The sequence below is a fragment of the Anser cygnoides genome, chromosome 9 (genome assembly GCF_040182565.1).
Source record: "Anser cygnoides isolate HZ-2024a breed goose chromosome 9, Taihu_goose_T2T_genome, whole genome shotgun sequence".
In the NCBI taxonomy this organism is placed as follows: Eukaryota; Metazoa; Chordata; class Aves; order Anseriformes; family Anatidae; genus Anser; species Anser cygnoides.
In genome coordinates this window covers 20,342,759-20,357,219 of record NC_089881.1, presented here as the reverse complement: position 1 = coordinate 20,357,219, position 14,461 = coordinate 20,342,759, and the positions used below count along the sequence as shown (strand labels likewise).

General features: G+C 37.8%; 1 long non-coding RNA gene across 1 annotated transcript in view; it reads left to right on the top strand.

Moving 5' to 3' along the window:
* LOC136791425 (uncharacterized) overlaps positions 1–14,461 on the top strand; it is a 97,326-nt gene that overhangs the window by 68,028 nt on the left and 14,837 nt on the right. Inside the window, exon 3 of the long non-coding RNA XR_010833446.1 lies at positions 3,546–3,635. This is a non-coding gene — a long non-coding RNA (uncharacterized lncRNA). The remainder of the gene's footprint in view (positions 1–3,545; positions 3,636–14,461) is intronic.

The following is a 14,461-nucleotide window of genomic DNA, read 5'->3' as shown; positions in this document are numbered from 1 at the left end:
CAATTTTACATTTTTGCTGTTTTGTATGATCTCCATATGAGTTTTTGCCAAAAAATGGAATCCTCTCAGGTTTGGCTCAGAATCTTGTTAGTTTTTTGTGCATTGGCCCAGGCTGACCCAGCTGGTTGGAGGCCATCTGGCTTATGTGAGTTGTGCCTTTCACAGCAGCTAAGTGTCAGGCCTGCTCTCTACCTTCTGATAAGTTGTCTTAAATGTGCATTTTGGCAGTTCTAGATGGTTCTAAATCATGGAGTTGTTGCTGCTTCAGCCCTTGGATTATCAGATGTGTATCTTTATTTTTTCCTATTCTTTGTGTGATTACAGTAGCAAACACGGAAAGTATATGTGGCTGGATTTGTTGCTAGTTTAGTTTCAGTAACTTACATTTTTTGTGAATTTGGCACATCATGCAGGAAGATAAAGTAGTGATGGAGGGGGTGTTCTTTTTCCACACATATATGCTTAAATTTATTATGTATATAATTATATCCTATATGTGTATGGTTTTTGATTTTGTTGTTTGTTTTTTTAGCAAAGACAAATTTATTCGATAGATTTTTGTGGAAGGAGGTGTGTTCTTGGTCTCTGTATGTACTATATATGAAACAGATATTACAGTCTCTTTAAAAATAATTTAAAATTTCTTTCCATAAACATTTTTCTTTTGGAGTGGTATTTCTAATATATTGTTTCTGCTTGGAAATGGCTTCCACCTCCCATCCCACAATTCCCTTGGGAAATTTTTGACAAAATCCATTTGTTTTGTGAAGAAAAAAAATCTAGGAGATTGAGAGAATATGCTGAATGCTAGGATGTCTGGGCTAGTGCGCAAGAGGCTCGTATGAGAATGCCAGGAGGTTAGTCTAGTTTCAGGTTAAGTTTCTGACCCTGTTGGGTGATTTGAAAAATGCCATTTCTGGTTCCTCTTTCCGTTAAATTGAGAGGATATTATGGACGTTTTTAGCATTAGTTATCTGCAGGCTATTATAGTATTACTTCCTAGCTATTTGTAACAGCTTTCAGGGTTATGCAAGCTATGACAGCAGTGGATGGACAGCCATCGCAGCTGGTGAAAGAGCCTGTTGCTCAGAAAAGAGGTTGTGTGCCGAGTCCTTTCAGGGAATTAAAATGAAAGGAAGATGCAAGAAAAATTTTAGAGGCATTTTGATTTCTAAGGATCTTGCCCAGTCTTTTCTAAATAAAATTAGGCATGTTCTCTGTGTGGTGCTGGACATTTTGGGTTTTGTGTTGGTGTTTTTTTGTTTTTGTTTTTAGCCCTTTTTAATTCTTAAACAAATCTGCTGTTCTGAAGTTCCCTGTCTACAGTAGGTGTATATTACAGTGAATGGAGGGAATATCTTTAAAAAAAGACGTGTGACTACACATAAACCAAGAATTGTCTAGTAGTTCCTCTTGCTGAATATGATTCCAAAGAAGATTTGTATATCTTATGTAAGTAATGGGCAAATAATGTTAAAACAAAACAAACAAAAAAAGCACACACAAGAGATTCTAGAGAAATGAAACTTCTGTATTTTTCTCAGTTCTTAAAAGCCAGATAATTAATGAGAAAAACACTTATTGACTAACTAAAAATACTAATTGGTTTAAATGCATTCTTGAAATTATTTGAGTTATTTTACCCCGTTTAAAACCTTAATTTCTTTATCCATCCAAATGCAAGGATGATCTGACAGTTATTAATAACTTGAAACTTATGTTTCAAGTCAATGGGCATAACTAATGTTTGATGCATATAAATGTAATTCTGGGTTATTTCCTTTTGTTGAAGTTAGTTCACCAGGAATTTGGCTGGAATTCAGGACTGATGTTTTTAATTTATCTTATGTTGCAGATAATTTGTATTTAGTAGATGGAAGGGCTCTGAAGAATGTAGTACTGGAATGACAGAGAATCGAGGAGCTCTTGTAATCTGTGAGAAGTAAAGAGAAATTGTATTACAGTAATTGACTTCAATAAGATTGAGACTTTCTTTAACAATTCCATGGGGCTTTAGATATTTTTGCAGTCTATTTTAAGACACGTGCACACTGGTGGAAGTAGTGCTTCTAATCAAAATGGGCTATATTTTATTCAGACCTTGGAGACCAAGTAGGTAGAGCTAATTGGCTTATAACTGACCTGCTTAAAGGATGTCAAAATTGGCTGTTGGCTGTTCCTGTATAACATTAGTTTGATTGACTAAGAGTCTGCAGCAAGATGTGAAATATTGTGAACCCAATTCATTAAAATTGTCCCCATTTTAGATCATTACATATTTTCAGAACAAATGGAACATACTTACAGTATAAAAAAAATGTAGATATGTAAATCGTTAACCCTTCACCACCTTCTTCTCCCTCTATTCCACTCTACAGATTTTTTTTTTTAAAAAAAAAAAAGGAAGAAAAAAACTCCACTTAATCATATGAAATTAAGGGAGGAGCAGTGGGACATATTTTTTTCTCTCATGGCACCATGGAAAATAAGTGTTTTTTGGTTTTGTTTGTTTTCAAATCTTTAAAAAGGAGTATCAAGGGTTTGACTTCCATTATTTCCAAGTTGTCTGGTTGCCTGTCATAGAAGGACTCAATGCAAGAGCAATATGTATGTGGATCTATAATGACATCAAAATTTCACCACTCTCCTGTTTATTGCATTGAGAGAGTTTGTTTATTTGGATAATAGTTTTATTTCACCCTTCATAAATTATTAACTTGCCACGAGTAAGATGGCATTAAAACGCTTCTGTTGGCCACCTCCAACCGTGTTACGCATAATGCTTATAATTTACTATGAGCCATTCTGCATGTTTTTGAACTGTACATCTCATCCAAGTCTATGAAGTTGCTCATTACTATATATTTTTTCATTCTTTTTGGATAATTCTAGAAAACTCTACAGAGTCCAAACCTCACTGAAATCCTCATTACCTCTAACAGCAAATGATGCATTGAGCATCTTTAAGCTGAAAAACTTTCTCACTTTTTCTTTCTTTACAGTTTAAAGAGCTCTTTCAGGTTGTGCATTTGAGCACAGAAGGCACAACATAATGAGTACCAGTCTTCTGAAAAAGGCAGCATGCTGGGGAGGATTTGCCTTTTGTGTCCTTGTGGTGATGATTTTCTTTTTTAATTTGTTACACTGCAATTCCAAATGTAGCAGGTTTCAGAGACATTGCTAGATGCTTATGGTCATGTGTGTTCATTAGCAAACACTTTGACAGTTGGCAAAGTGAGAATACCATTCTTTCCTTGTTGCACGCTTCTTCCATGTCAGTTATCCCCCCACACACTAAGTGAAGGCTGCAGTCATTCTGCATTCATGCTCTTTCCTTTCAAAGCTCTGTTGGGATGCGGGTGGCTGAGGTAGAAGTCTGGCATTTCTGACAGGAGTATTGTAAGCATCATGGGGGAAAACAATAATATGATTAAAATAATGACCTCTCTTGGTAGTCCAAATTTAATGTGTGGTAATGACTGAACACTTGTTGCTTGTGCTCCATATTCTGCACTGAATGGTTTTCATATTGTTCTTTCCTGCAGCAATCAAAGCCACGGCAGGCATTATCAAGCAGTGGGTTCCTTAAGCCCAAGAGATCAATCCTTCTTTATTGGCAAGCCTTCATAGCCAAGGTGAGGCCTTACTTTTCCTTGCCTTTGATTGGAGATGTACTATTTCTATGTAGTTCCATGTTGAACATTGCAGCTAGGCTCTGGGATACAAGGGAAGAATTGAGACTTTGGTAGATGCTGGCTGGCATGCATTTCAAACTGCCCATTCTAGCACCCAAATTAATTGCAATATGACAGTGTTGTAATTAAGAAAGAGCAAGGTATGATTCAGACCATCTGCTATATGGAGCTCCTGGACTTTCTTGTATATAAATAAAAATACTGTAACGGGTAGAAGTAGCTGTGATGAGGGCCATGGCTGTAGCACCCCTTCGGATGTTGTGGTTTCTTACGAGCATGTAAGTGTATGTGATACACAAAGGAAACTTGTGAATTGTTTCCGTCATTGTGCAAGAATAATGGATTATGAGACAAGTCCTCAGTTCTATTTAATGCGTTGTGTAGAGAAAAATGGACCACCTGATCTACCTGCTTTTCATCCAACCTTTCCAGTGCTTTCTTTTACTAGTGATTTTTTTTTTTTCATCCCAACGTATGGAATGCTCTTTTCCCCACCTTAAGAGTGACAACACTGGACAGATGACAGGAGACTGTCCGAATCACCAGTGACTGGCCTCCTGTCTTTCTGTTGTCCATTCAAAATATTACTGCAAAACCTGCTTCTCTATGTCAAATTCACGCTCTTTTACACGAGAATCAAAAATCAAGTAAATTTCACCTGTTTGCATCTTGTGTTCCCTTGAACCTTTCTAACTGATTTCTAGACCCTGATACTAATCATTATTTCATCGTATTTCTCCACATCATCTATCTACCATTTTCTTTCAAATTCCACCTAAAACTCACTTATTTTTTCCTTTTCTCCAGCACTCTGCACATCCTGCCTTAACTGGACTGTCTTCTGTCTTCTTTTTTTTTTTTTTTTTCCCATTTGTCTTTTGTATTTATGGATTGGAATATGTCCTTTGCTGTACATTAAATCCTTTGGTACTCTTTAGCCAGCCTTGACTGTGTGAATTTCATGAGGGTTGTCTAGTGGTTGGTGTCCTAAGTTATCTTAGGCTGATTTTTCAACTGTCTGCTGTTGGACTAGTTTATCACTTTCCTGATGTGGCACACATAAGGGTGTCCTGAAGGCTGCTACTTACAGCAACAATCTCATTCCCCAAAGTCTATAGTTCATCTGGATGCGGGGCTGCAGCTGCATTCCTCTTAGGTATGCAGCTATATTACAGAGTGGTACATACATCGAGGGGGGGAAAAAACAGAGAGGGCTAGTATCTCCTGACCATCTCCATAGCGCTCAGAGAAACATCCAGCAGCAGAATATTAGAAATATATTTTAGAGCTTCAAGTAGTCTAGCCAATCTGCAAACTGAGGAAGTTATGAACAGGGATGGTTGTGGTCGTGACAGTTTCTGGGCTGGTGCTTTCAGTGTGGACTGCAAATGGAGCTTTTGTACTGAGTGAACAAACGTGCGTCCTGCTGAGTGAATGTTTCTGCACAGGAAGAGCTGAGGTTCTCTTGCAGTGTTGGAAATCGTTCATACTTATAAATATGGAGGAAGATCAGAACAGAAATTTGAAAATTTATTAATCATCAGGTAATCAAACCTAAATTGGAAAGTTCTGAAACTATAGGCAGGCATAGCAAGAATTTAATTACACATCTTCTCACGGTGTAGAATAAAATCCCCATGGGATAATTGCACTTTTTCATAATCTGCATGTGTTCTTAATTTCATTTAAATGGACAGCACATCAAAGTAAGCTCTTTCTGGTGCTTTCCTTGAGTCCTTGATGTACCTTGTAAAATCCTACCACACAGCTGTGGCACAAATCATTCCCAACATGCTTTATTACATTTTGTGCACGTCTTGAAGGTAAGTGGGGAGACTTCCATGGGATAATGAACTGCAATATCTCCAGCCAGCTCATTGTTAGAATGACATCTGTTTTTAGTCATTAATAATAACAGATGATGTAAGGCCCTGTATAGCTTTCTTCTGACTGTTTCCAGGCTTATTTATCAGAAACACTGTGCACGGCTCCCAGATTTATAGCGGAGCTATAATCAGATAATTTGCAACAAAAAGTGTGCTGTCATGCATGTTTTCCATCTATGTCCTGTAAAGCTATCTTGTGAGACTGTAGTTAGAGTAGCTATAATATTTTTCAAAGCCTTGTCTATGTTCGGTTGTGCTATGTAACACTGTAGTGGGTTACCAGGTTACAATCCTATTAAACAGTTTTTATCAGAAGGAGCTGATACCATATCTAACATAAACATTGGTGCAGTTTGCATGATTGTCATGGAGTTACTGAGCTAGTCTGAGCTGGTCTCTGTGGATTTTTGAGGGAACAATCGATAGACTGAGACTTCTGGATGCTGGGTCAATCCAGTTTTGTCTGAAATAACTTCTCATAGATAGCTTATTGCATGGACTGGTTGTGGTTCACTAGGGACTCCTAATTGTCACTGGTGTTTTGCAGGGTTAGCATTTTAGCAAAAAGTGTGGACAGTGTTCCTGGAAAGTGCTGTGGTGTGAGAAACCAGGGTGTGTGTCTCACCCTGCTGTTGACATGCACTGCAAACTCACTCAGCTCACCTCACCTCACTGCGCATCAGCCTCACCACCTGCTGAATACAGGTGGTAGGTAGCACGCCACCTCCCAACAACACCCTGCGTGACCTCTTCCATATAACAGTTGGTCCAATGGTCACTAAGGGTCTGGTGGTTTAGACAGTTAGTAATGACTTTCTTGAATCTGTTTCATTTTTATCTCTTCAGAAGACTGTTTTCATTGTTCCTCAGACTGCATGGTATGCTGCAGTTCCCTTTCTGGGCATTTCCTTATCTCTTCTTATCTCATTGCAGTGGTATCTGGAAGGCAGTCTTGTCTGGCACTCAATACCTTGTCTAATGACCTGAGCAATCAACGGAAGAAATAATTAGGCACTTAAAGTGATTCTTGGAATTTTCTAAATATGAAATATTGGTCAGAGGCTGGTTTTGTAACTTCTGTGTTTGTACAGTAAATGTTTGGGTTCTTCTGTGCCCATTCTGTCTCTCCTGTCAGTCTTTTGCATACATGTGAAAAGCAGTAGTGTGCATTTTCACTAGCTGGATTTAGATTAATGTGATGTGAGAACTCTCAAATCCCTCCTCCAGTGTTGGTTGTGGCTTGGCAAGATCAGGCTTTGACAGTCTTAGGTACAATAATTTTTTCCGGAGAAGCTGGTATAGCACAGAGCAGCCTCTTCTCCAGGCACATCGGAGGCAAAATCCCTCTGAGGTGTGGGAGATATGTTATATTTTCACTGTATTTGCACATCTCAGTGGCAGCAAGCATTATTTCAGGGATCTGTTCCATTAGCTTCAGGGTCAGATCAAAGCTAACATGTTAAACTACTATGATCAAGCACGTATAATCACAATGTTCAGCTTTCCTAACAAAATTCATAAGGTGCCTTTTCTTTCCATTAACCACTTATTGAGAATTTTTCTTGTTTTATAATTACTGTGTTGAATATACCAATAGATATATTATATTCTATTACAGGTGTTATCTCTGCTTCCCTTTGCTTCACCTTTAAATATCTGTACTTAGGTTTGGAAAGAGCCTTTCGTTCTTAAACTTACTTCAAAAATGGCATTTTGCTGTACTTCATGGAATAGTTAGACCAATTAATTTATTCAAGATAATGGTGCTCTGAACTTGTATCTATTTTTGGAACATTAATGATATTCTGCAATGCTTCCTGTGGAAAATCAGAGACAGATACAAGCATTAGTATGTGTTAATTAAATCTAAATTAACACTATATTGTTGGTCAGAGCTCTGCAGTGTATACAGGGGCGTTTATATTGGTTAATCTTTTGTTATATTATTTAGCTTAGTTGCAATTCTTTATTACTGAAATGTAATATATTATTTTTTTGTAAGTAGTATATAGAATTTAATTCAGTCAGGTCAAAATTTACTTCTGTCCATGTTGTCCAAGATCAAACTCTGCTTTACACAGAGCAGAAAACATGGTTAATTGTTTTTTCTGTATTTTGGGGGAAGATTTTTTCCTTAAAAAAGTCAAACCTCTAAAAATCTAACTTGTTATTCAAAGTCAAGTATTTTGTGTTTTCTACAGTTTCTACCTGATCGGATTTCTATCATTATATTCCTATATTTTTATATATATATATGATATATTCCTTGTTTGATATTTGTCTGTTTGCAAGAAGAGAATATCACTAAACTGTTAGTTCATTGCTGCTGAATATTCCTACTTTGAAAGTCTGGTTTATACTTAGAAGAAGAGACCTATGTTAATTTACTCAGAAGATGAGACCTATGTCAATTTACTCATGGTGTGGTCCTAAAGCTAATTTGCTAGATCTTGCTGATTGGTTCAAGCAGAATGTCTTGTGCAGACTTTGCATAAGCAGGTTCGAAAAGCATCTGTCGATGCAAAAGTAATCAAATATTCCTCACATCAGACTTAACAAAGCAGAATAGGGTAAAATGTACAAAGTGCAGCTACTGATTGCCATCCCCTGCCTTCCAAATAATGAATAACTTACAGCTATTGCATGTTCCTTCTACAGTTCAGTATACAGGCAGAAAAAGAAAATATCTACCTTTCATCATTAGCTTAATCAAGCTCGTGTATCAGTAACCTGCCGTGAGACTGATTGCTGAAGAGCAGGAAGAGTTGATGTCTATGTAACATGTGATTTTGAACCTTAAACTTCTTGGGTTTCATTTAATTTTAACTAAAGTTTTTCAAAAGTAGGTATTTTCTTCTTGTGAGGAGTGTTAGGATTTCAAAAAACTGTTTGGGAACAAAATTTGAACATGCTTAAATACTAAAATTCCCCTGTTCCTTTTTCTTCTTTGTGTGTGTGTGGGTTGTTTTGTTTTGTTTTTTTCCCAACATGAAATAGGAGTCCTTGCCCCTTGGAGAAAAAGGGGATCCTTAAAATCCAGCGAGCTTGACTGAAGCAAAGGGCTGCCAACGTTCAGGGCTTGCTTTTGGCCACCCAGCGCTCAGGCTGCGATTCAGGACTGCTCTTTTATTGTAACAAAGTTCTCTGGGCTTGCAAGCTCTTTGTGATGGAGCTGAGAGCTAAAATCCAACATCTGGGTAAAATTAGGGCTTCCAGATTTCAGGCTATGATGGAAGAGTGTCAGCCAGGGAACCCAGTCTTAGAATCCCAGAGACAGATACTGAAAGCAGGAGGATGTGGGACCCTCTGTTTTCAGAGCTGCAGATTAAGTGCTCTAACTAGCTGGGTGTATTTGGCTGTTCTTGCATGATTATTGATGTGATTGGAAGCAAATGGGATGGAAGCAGGAAAGAAAAACTGTCACGGGTCAGTTTGAAAATATGAATGACAATAAAGGATTAGATATTTGCATGGAAGTTATATAGACACTTGTTTGGAGGCAAAGAAGTTGGAATACGAGAATGAATTTAGGTGCCCATAAAAATGTTTCATTATCTAAAGAAGTCTTGGTTTCTCTGAATTTTACCCTGAAGTGTTTTATTTTGAGGTGAAGATAATAATGGTGCATAGTTGTTTTGGAATTCCTACCTTTCTGTGTCTTCTATAGTCTTGTGTCATCTTTTTACCCACCTTCCTTGAGATGCCCTGTGACCTCTTTTCTTCCTCTGTCTATCCTCCAGATCTTGTTTTGTTTTGTTTTCCTTTCTGGAGTTTTTAAAGCCCTCAGGTTAAAAAGAGTGAAGAAGGCAGATCTGAAATGCTCAAGAGAGTTCACATCATGTAAAAGCAGGAGTGAAGGTCAAATGGGGAAAAAAAATATGAAAAAGCACAATGCATGGGACCAAAAGGTTGAAAGAATACTTGAAAAGCTTCAAAAACAAATTCTTCCCTTTGAGAAATATTCTATCAAAATGTTCTTTCAGCTGCTTTTATCTCTTGGGTCTTCAGTGAATTATGTTTTAAGATTGAAATACTCCCTTGAGCATATGTAAACTCACAAATGAATTGGAAACTAAGTAGAGATGCAGAATTCTACTTTGTACCCTGGATTTCCCCCCCACACCCCCCCCCAACTGTGCTTGATATACTGGATTTTTCTAGTTCAGAGTTATACGTAGTTCTGGAATAATGGATAATGGCTTTTATTTTCCATGATAGAATTGATTCTTTGCACATTTTGATGCTTTTAAGTTTTTCTCAGTATCAAGTCACAATAATTTACTTCACGTTTTGTAATGCCTATAGCATAAAATGCAAGAGTGCATCAAGATGATGACAGTTTAACTGATAAAATAGCCAAGGCACTTTGGGAGAGATGCTGCCAGAGATGACAAGGATGAACTCTAAGTTTATGAATTAAAGTTATAGGAATATAAAATATATTAACTAGACATTGATGTATTTACTGTGAGAGAGTCTAGACTGGCCCAAATTCTGTGCTGTTTTATTTCTTTCTTATGATTCCACTTGGCCAGATTCTGACCTAGATCAGATAAATATCAAACCAGAGTAAGTAGGTAGAAATGAAGCAGTTTATAACCATGAGAGATAAGACTCAAAGATGTTGATGTCACTGGAGGTGCATCTGATACAGCTCAGTTTGGACTAAACAAAGCATTAAATACTTCCGTACTTCTGTTCTATGGAGTGCTCCAGTTGTGAGCTTGAGCATCCTCAGGTATGTTTCGATGCAGAATTTTATCTGGAAAAAAAAAAAAAAAAGCCTTCTAAGGATTCTGTACTAAGTTATCTAACAAAAATAGCTTAAAATAGTCAGTATTTCATATGCCTTGCTTAAACATGCTACTGCATTTGGTGAGATTTGAACAAAGACTGCATTTATATAGCTAATCGTGCTTTATAGCAGTATTAAAATATTGAAAAAGCACTGCAGCTGATGGGTAGGCTGATAGAGACTGAAGATGTCAGAAGACAAGTGGACACTGTCTTTAAGTTGAAGGAGTAGGGATGCTCTACATGCACTGGAAGTGTTTAGTCTGAGAACTGTATCCATGAGTTTCAGAATTTGCCACATATTTTCAGTATTTTTATTTTCACAGAAGTGAATCACAAGTATTTTCATCATTGCTGTGTTTCTAGCTAATTTAAGTCTTGCACATATAGAAGTTTAGAATGAAAAAATTATTGTCTGGTGTCCAAATAATGTCTGGAGCAGCCTTGCATTCAGAGCTGGGTTGCAAATAAGTCCAGGCAAGACTTCATTCTTCGAAACAAACAAACAAACGTAGAGTTCTAAGACCACAAGAAAACATCTCGTTTTCTTCTTTACTTAATGAGACAGTAAAATAAAAAAGAAGTGGTAAAATGCTGTGACTGAAGAAACGACAAGGAGCTGAAGGAATGATGCTCATTCTTTTTAGCTGTTGGATAAATGATGGTTGCTAGACACAGCCTCAGTTAATGGGTTGGAAGCACTGGATTCCTCAGCGTGTAGGAAATAAGAAATGACGAGTATTTATTGGGTCAAATGCTTGATTTGCATTTAAACGAGTGAAAGAAACCTCTCTTGTTTGACTTCTCAAGTTATTGAAGCCTAGGCTCTTTATTTATCAAAGTTTCTAAAACTCTCAATATTTCTTTCATCAGTCTGAACAGGCTGTGTGGGTTGGTGACGGTTGTGGGGCTTGCCTTTCTACTTCAGTGCAGGAAGATCTGCAGCCGCCTGTACCCTGTGCTGCTGCAGGGTGCCTGGGCAGGTCGGATACCACAGACCACTGTGAGACTGCATCTCACACCATCAGCAGTCCTAGCATTACCATCAAGGAGCTTTGCGTGCAAGTGGAAATTCTGGGTGAAAAACAGAACAAGATAGGACAGATTTTTTTTCCTTTTTTTTTTTCCTCTGAAGTAGTTCACATTACCTTTCTGATTTTGAATTCTTTCTACCAAGTTTTTCAGAATTTCTTCAACAAAAGAATTTAAGCATATGTTGTTATTATATTTACAAAAGTAGACCTTACTGCACAAGGCACTCGGCGGAGATGGTCAGGTGAATTTCCCTGGTGTGTAAGTGAAACGTTCAAGCCAGTAGATGTCTTTTGCTGTAGTGAGGGAGTCATCGTCTCATTCCTTTAAGCATACCAGCCCTGGAGCTGACATGCAGTTAGTTCTGGCAGTGAAGATCAGCTCTGTAGATTAAACAAGGAATCCCTGAAAGTCATGTACTGAGCAAGCTCTCGCAGTGCTACCTTACAGTGTGAAGTCTGCAGCCACATCGTTCAGGAAGGTGGTAGAATCAAAACACTTTTCTGCAATATTACATCGATTCTCCACGCTACATCCTGATGAACTTCAATCAGTTTTTTCCCTCAAGTGATCACTGATTAATCTAAAAATCTGTGAAATTAAGTTGTTTGAACTAGGAATTAAATATTTCCAGCAATTAAAAGCAAAGAAACAAACCAAAACAGCCACCAGCATTAGAAAGTGATTAAACATGACAACAACCGAGATGTTGAAATTAGTTGTCTTCGTTCCAAAGGATTCGTAACTACTATGATGTTTTTGAAGCTATTAAATGATAGTTAAACTGTGTTATTATTTGTAAAGCAGCTACTTTTGTATCCCGGGCCCACTGAGTGAATGTCTTGCACAGCAGGAGGTTGGAAGATAGTGAGCATAATCATTGTCATTTTACTGTACAAGAGGCAATTTTAGAAAATGATTCCTTAAATTATAAGATCCAAACAAAGACAAGGCTCTGCAGCTGGGAATTTTGTGTGGTTTTTTTGTTGTTTTGGGGTTTTTTTTGGTCATTAAAACTGTCTTTCTTTTCAATGTTGTCAACTTGGGGTGGTTTCACTATTACTAGTTTAAATATAGTAAAAGATATTTAAAATTTTGCATATTTAGTCATCTTTCTACTACTTCATATAAAGTCATGGTACACTAGTCTAGCTTTAAGAATTTTCTCTACAAAGGGTACTGTGCAAACAATGAGCCTGTTTCTCTCCCGAATTACCCTGGCTCGGCTCCAGTGTAATTGTGCTGCAATCAATAATATTACACTGCTGTAAATTTAAAATAATGTAGAAGAGAATCAGATGCAATGAATCTAACATTTTAGATGAGAGTTTGCAGATAGCTTATACACGTCTAGTAGTCTAGACATTTAGTCATTACCCCAGTTATGCAAATGAAATCTGTTTTACTTCTGCTATGTACCGGTTGGAAGGCTTTATGGTGCTACCCACCATAACCTCCTGATCTTAGTCAGTGTTTTGCAACATATGCTCTTCTTATAGAGTATATTCTTTTTCTGTGTGTTTTGCTCCAGTCTCATCTCCGTAGATTTTTTCCCTGTATGAATTTCATAAACTACTCACTGAGCTCCTAGTCATTCAGATTACTTTAAATATTTTGTCACCTTCCTTTGTACTGAATTTAACTTTCACCCTTACCAAGCTGTCACCTCCAGCTGGGTGCATTGCTTTTTCTATCTTACAAAAAACGCGTTTGTTCTGTAGTCCCAGTATGTCCCATTCTGTTGGTGTTTTTTCTCATTTTTATGTGATAGCGTTTTACACCCACATTGCACAGATGCAGGTAACTAATGCAAGGTGCAAGGCAGTAAGAATTAGTACAACCTACTGAAAGTCTCGTGGCAGAAGTTGGTGACATGGGGCTTCCGCCATGTCTTTTCAACTCACCGTGTGCCAGGCATTCATTCCAAACGCTGCTGGTATGGGAGAGATCTGACACATTCACAGAGGTAGCGTCTCTCACTGTCACCTAGCAAAAGGGAAATGAAATCCAAGAGTCGCATGAGGAACACAGACAAATAATTTAGCCTGCTAGTAATCTTCCAGATTTGCCCATTTTTCCATCCTGCCTTCCACTTGCTCATCAACATTCTCTTAAAGTGCTCGTTGCTGCTATCACCAGTAGGTGTGTGTGAAGCTGCCTGGTATCTTTAGATCACCCATTACATATGCTGTATCACTGCTGATTTATACACCCAGCAGGGGACAGATGTGAGAAAGGACTGCATGCAGGGCCGAAATGCAGAACTCTGCAGCTGTGCATGGGGAACAGTCTGACGGAGAAGCACAAAGGATCAAACAGCTACTAGATGTGCTAGAGGGGAAAGTTTAATGACAACTTACTGTGACACTTATGACCAGACTGATTATGAAGACTGCATAAATCTATGGTATATTTCAAGAGTGCTACTGTACAGCCATCTGATATAGGGGTTGCCATGGCAAGTACAGATTTTCTATTAACCAGGAAGGTGAATAGTCTCATAAAACCCATGAAACCTGTTAGTGAATAAATTGCATATGAGAAGCACCTCTATTGACCCCTATGGAAATTTAATATTTTCAAACAATGCTGTAAAGTCTTTCCTTGGTTATTTTTAAAAAAACAGTCTGTGGTACTGTCAAATCAAAATGTTCACGTTCTGGTATTCCCCATGTCTTGGATGACAGCTTAGACAGATTGGAAATCATCACTGAGCTAAAAATACTAGTGTGGAGGCAGCAGGGTAAGAAAGTAAGTTAGTGAATACCACTAAATAGGACTCGCTCTTCAGCTTTGATACTCAGTAAGGTTAAGTTCCTCAGCATTCCTACCTGAAAATTAAATATATATCTATTCACACACACGGACTATTTATTAAAGATTTCATAACTTGTGAGGAATGCTGAAGGAGGCCAGTATAAATAGGAAAAATTTGTTAATGCAACCTGAAGAAATTGAGCAAAGAAAAGGTCATCAAGCTCATTCACATTTAACTTCTCCATCCCTAGGTTGCATGTACGTAGAAAAGAGTTCCCCTTGCTTACGCATTGTAGC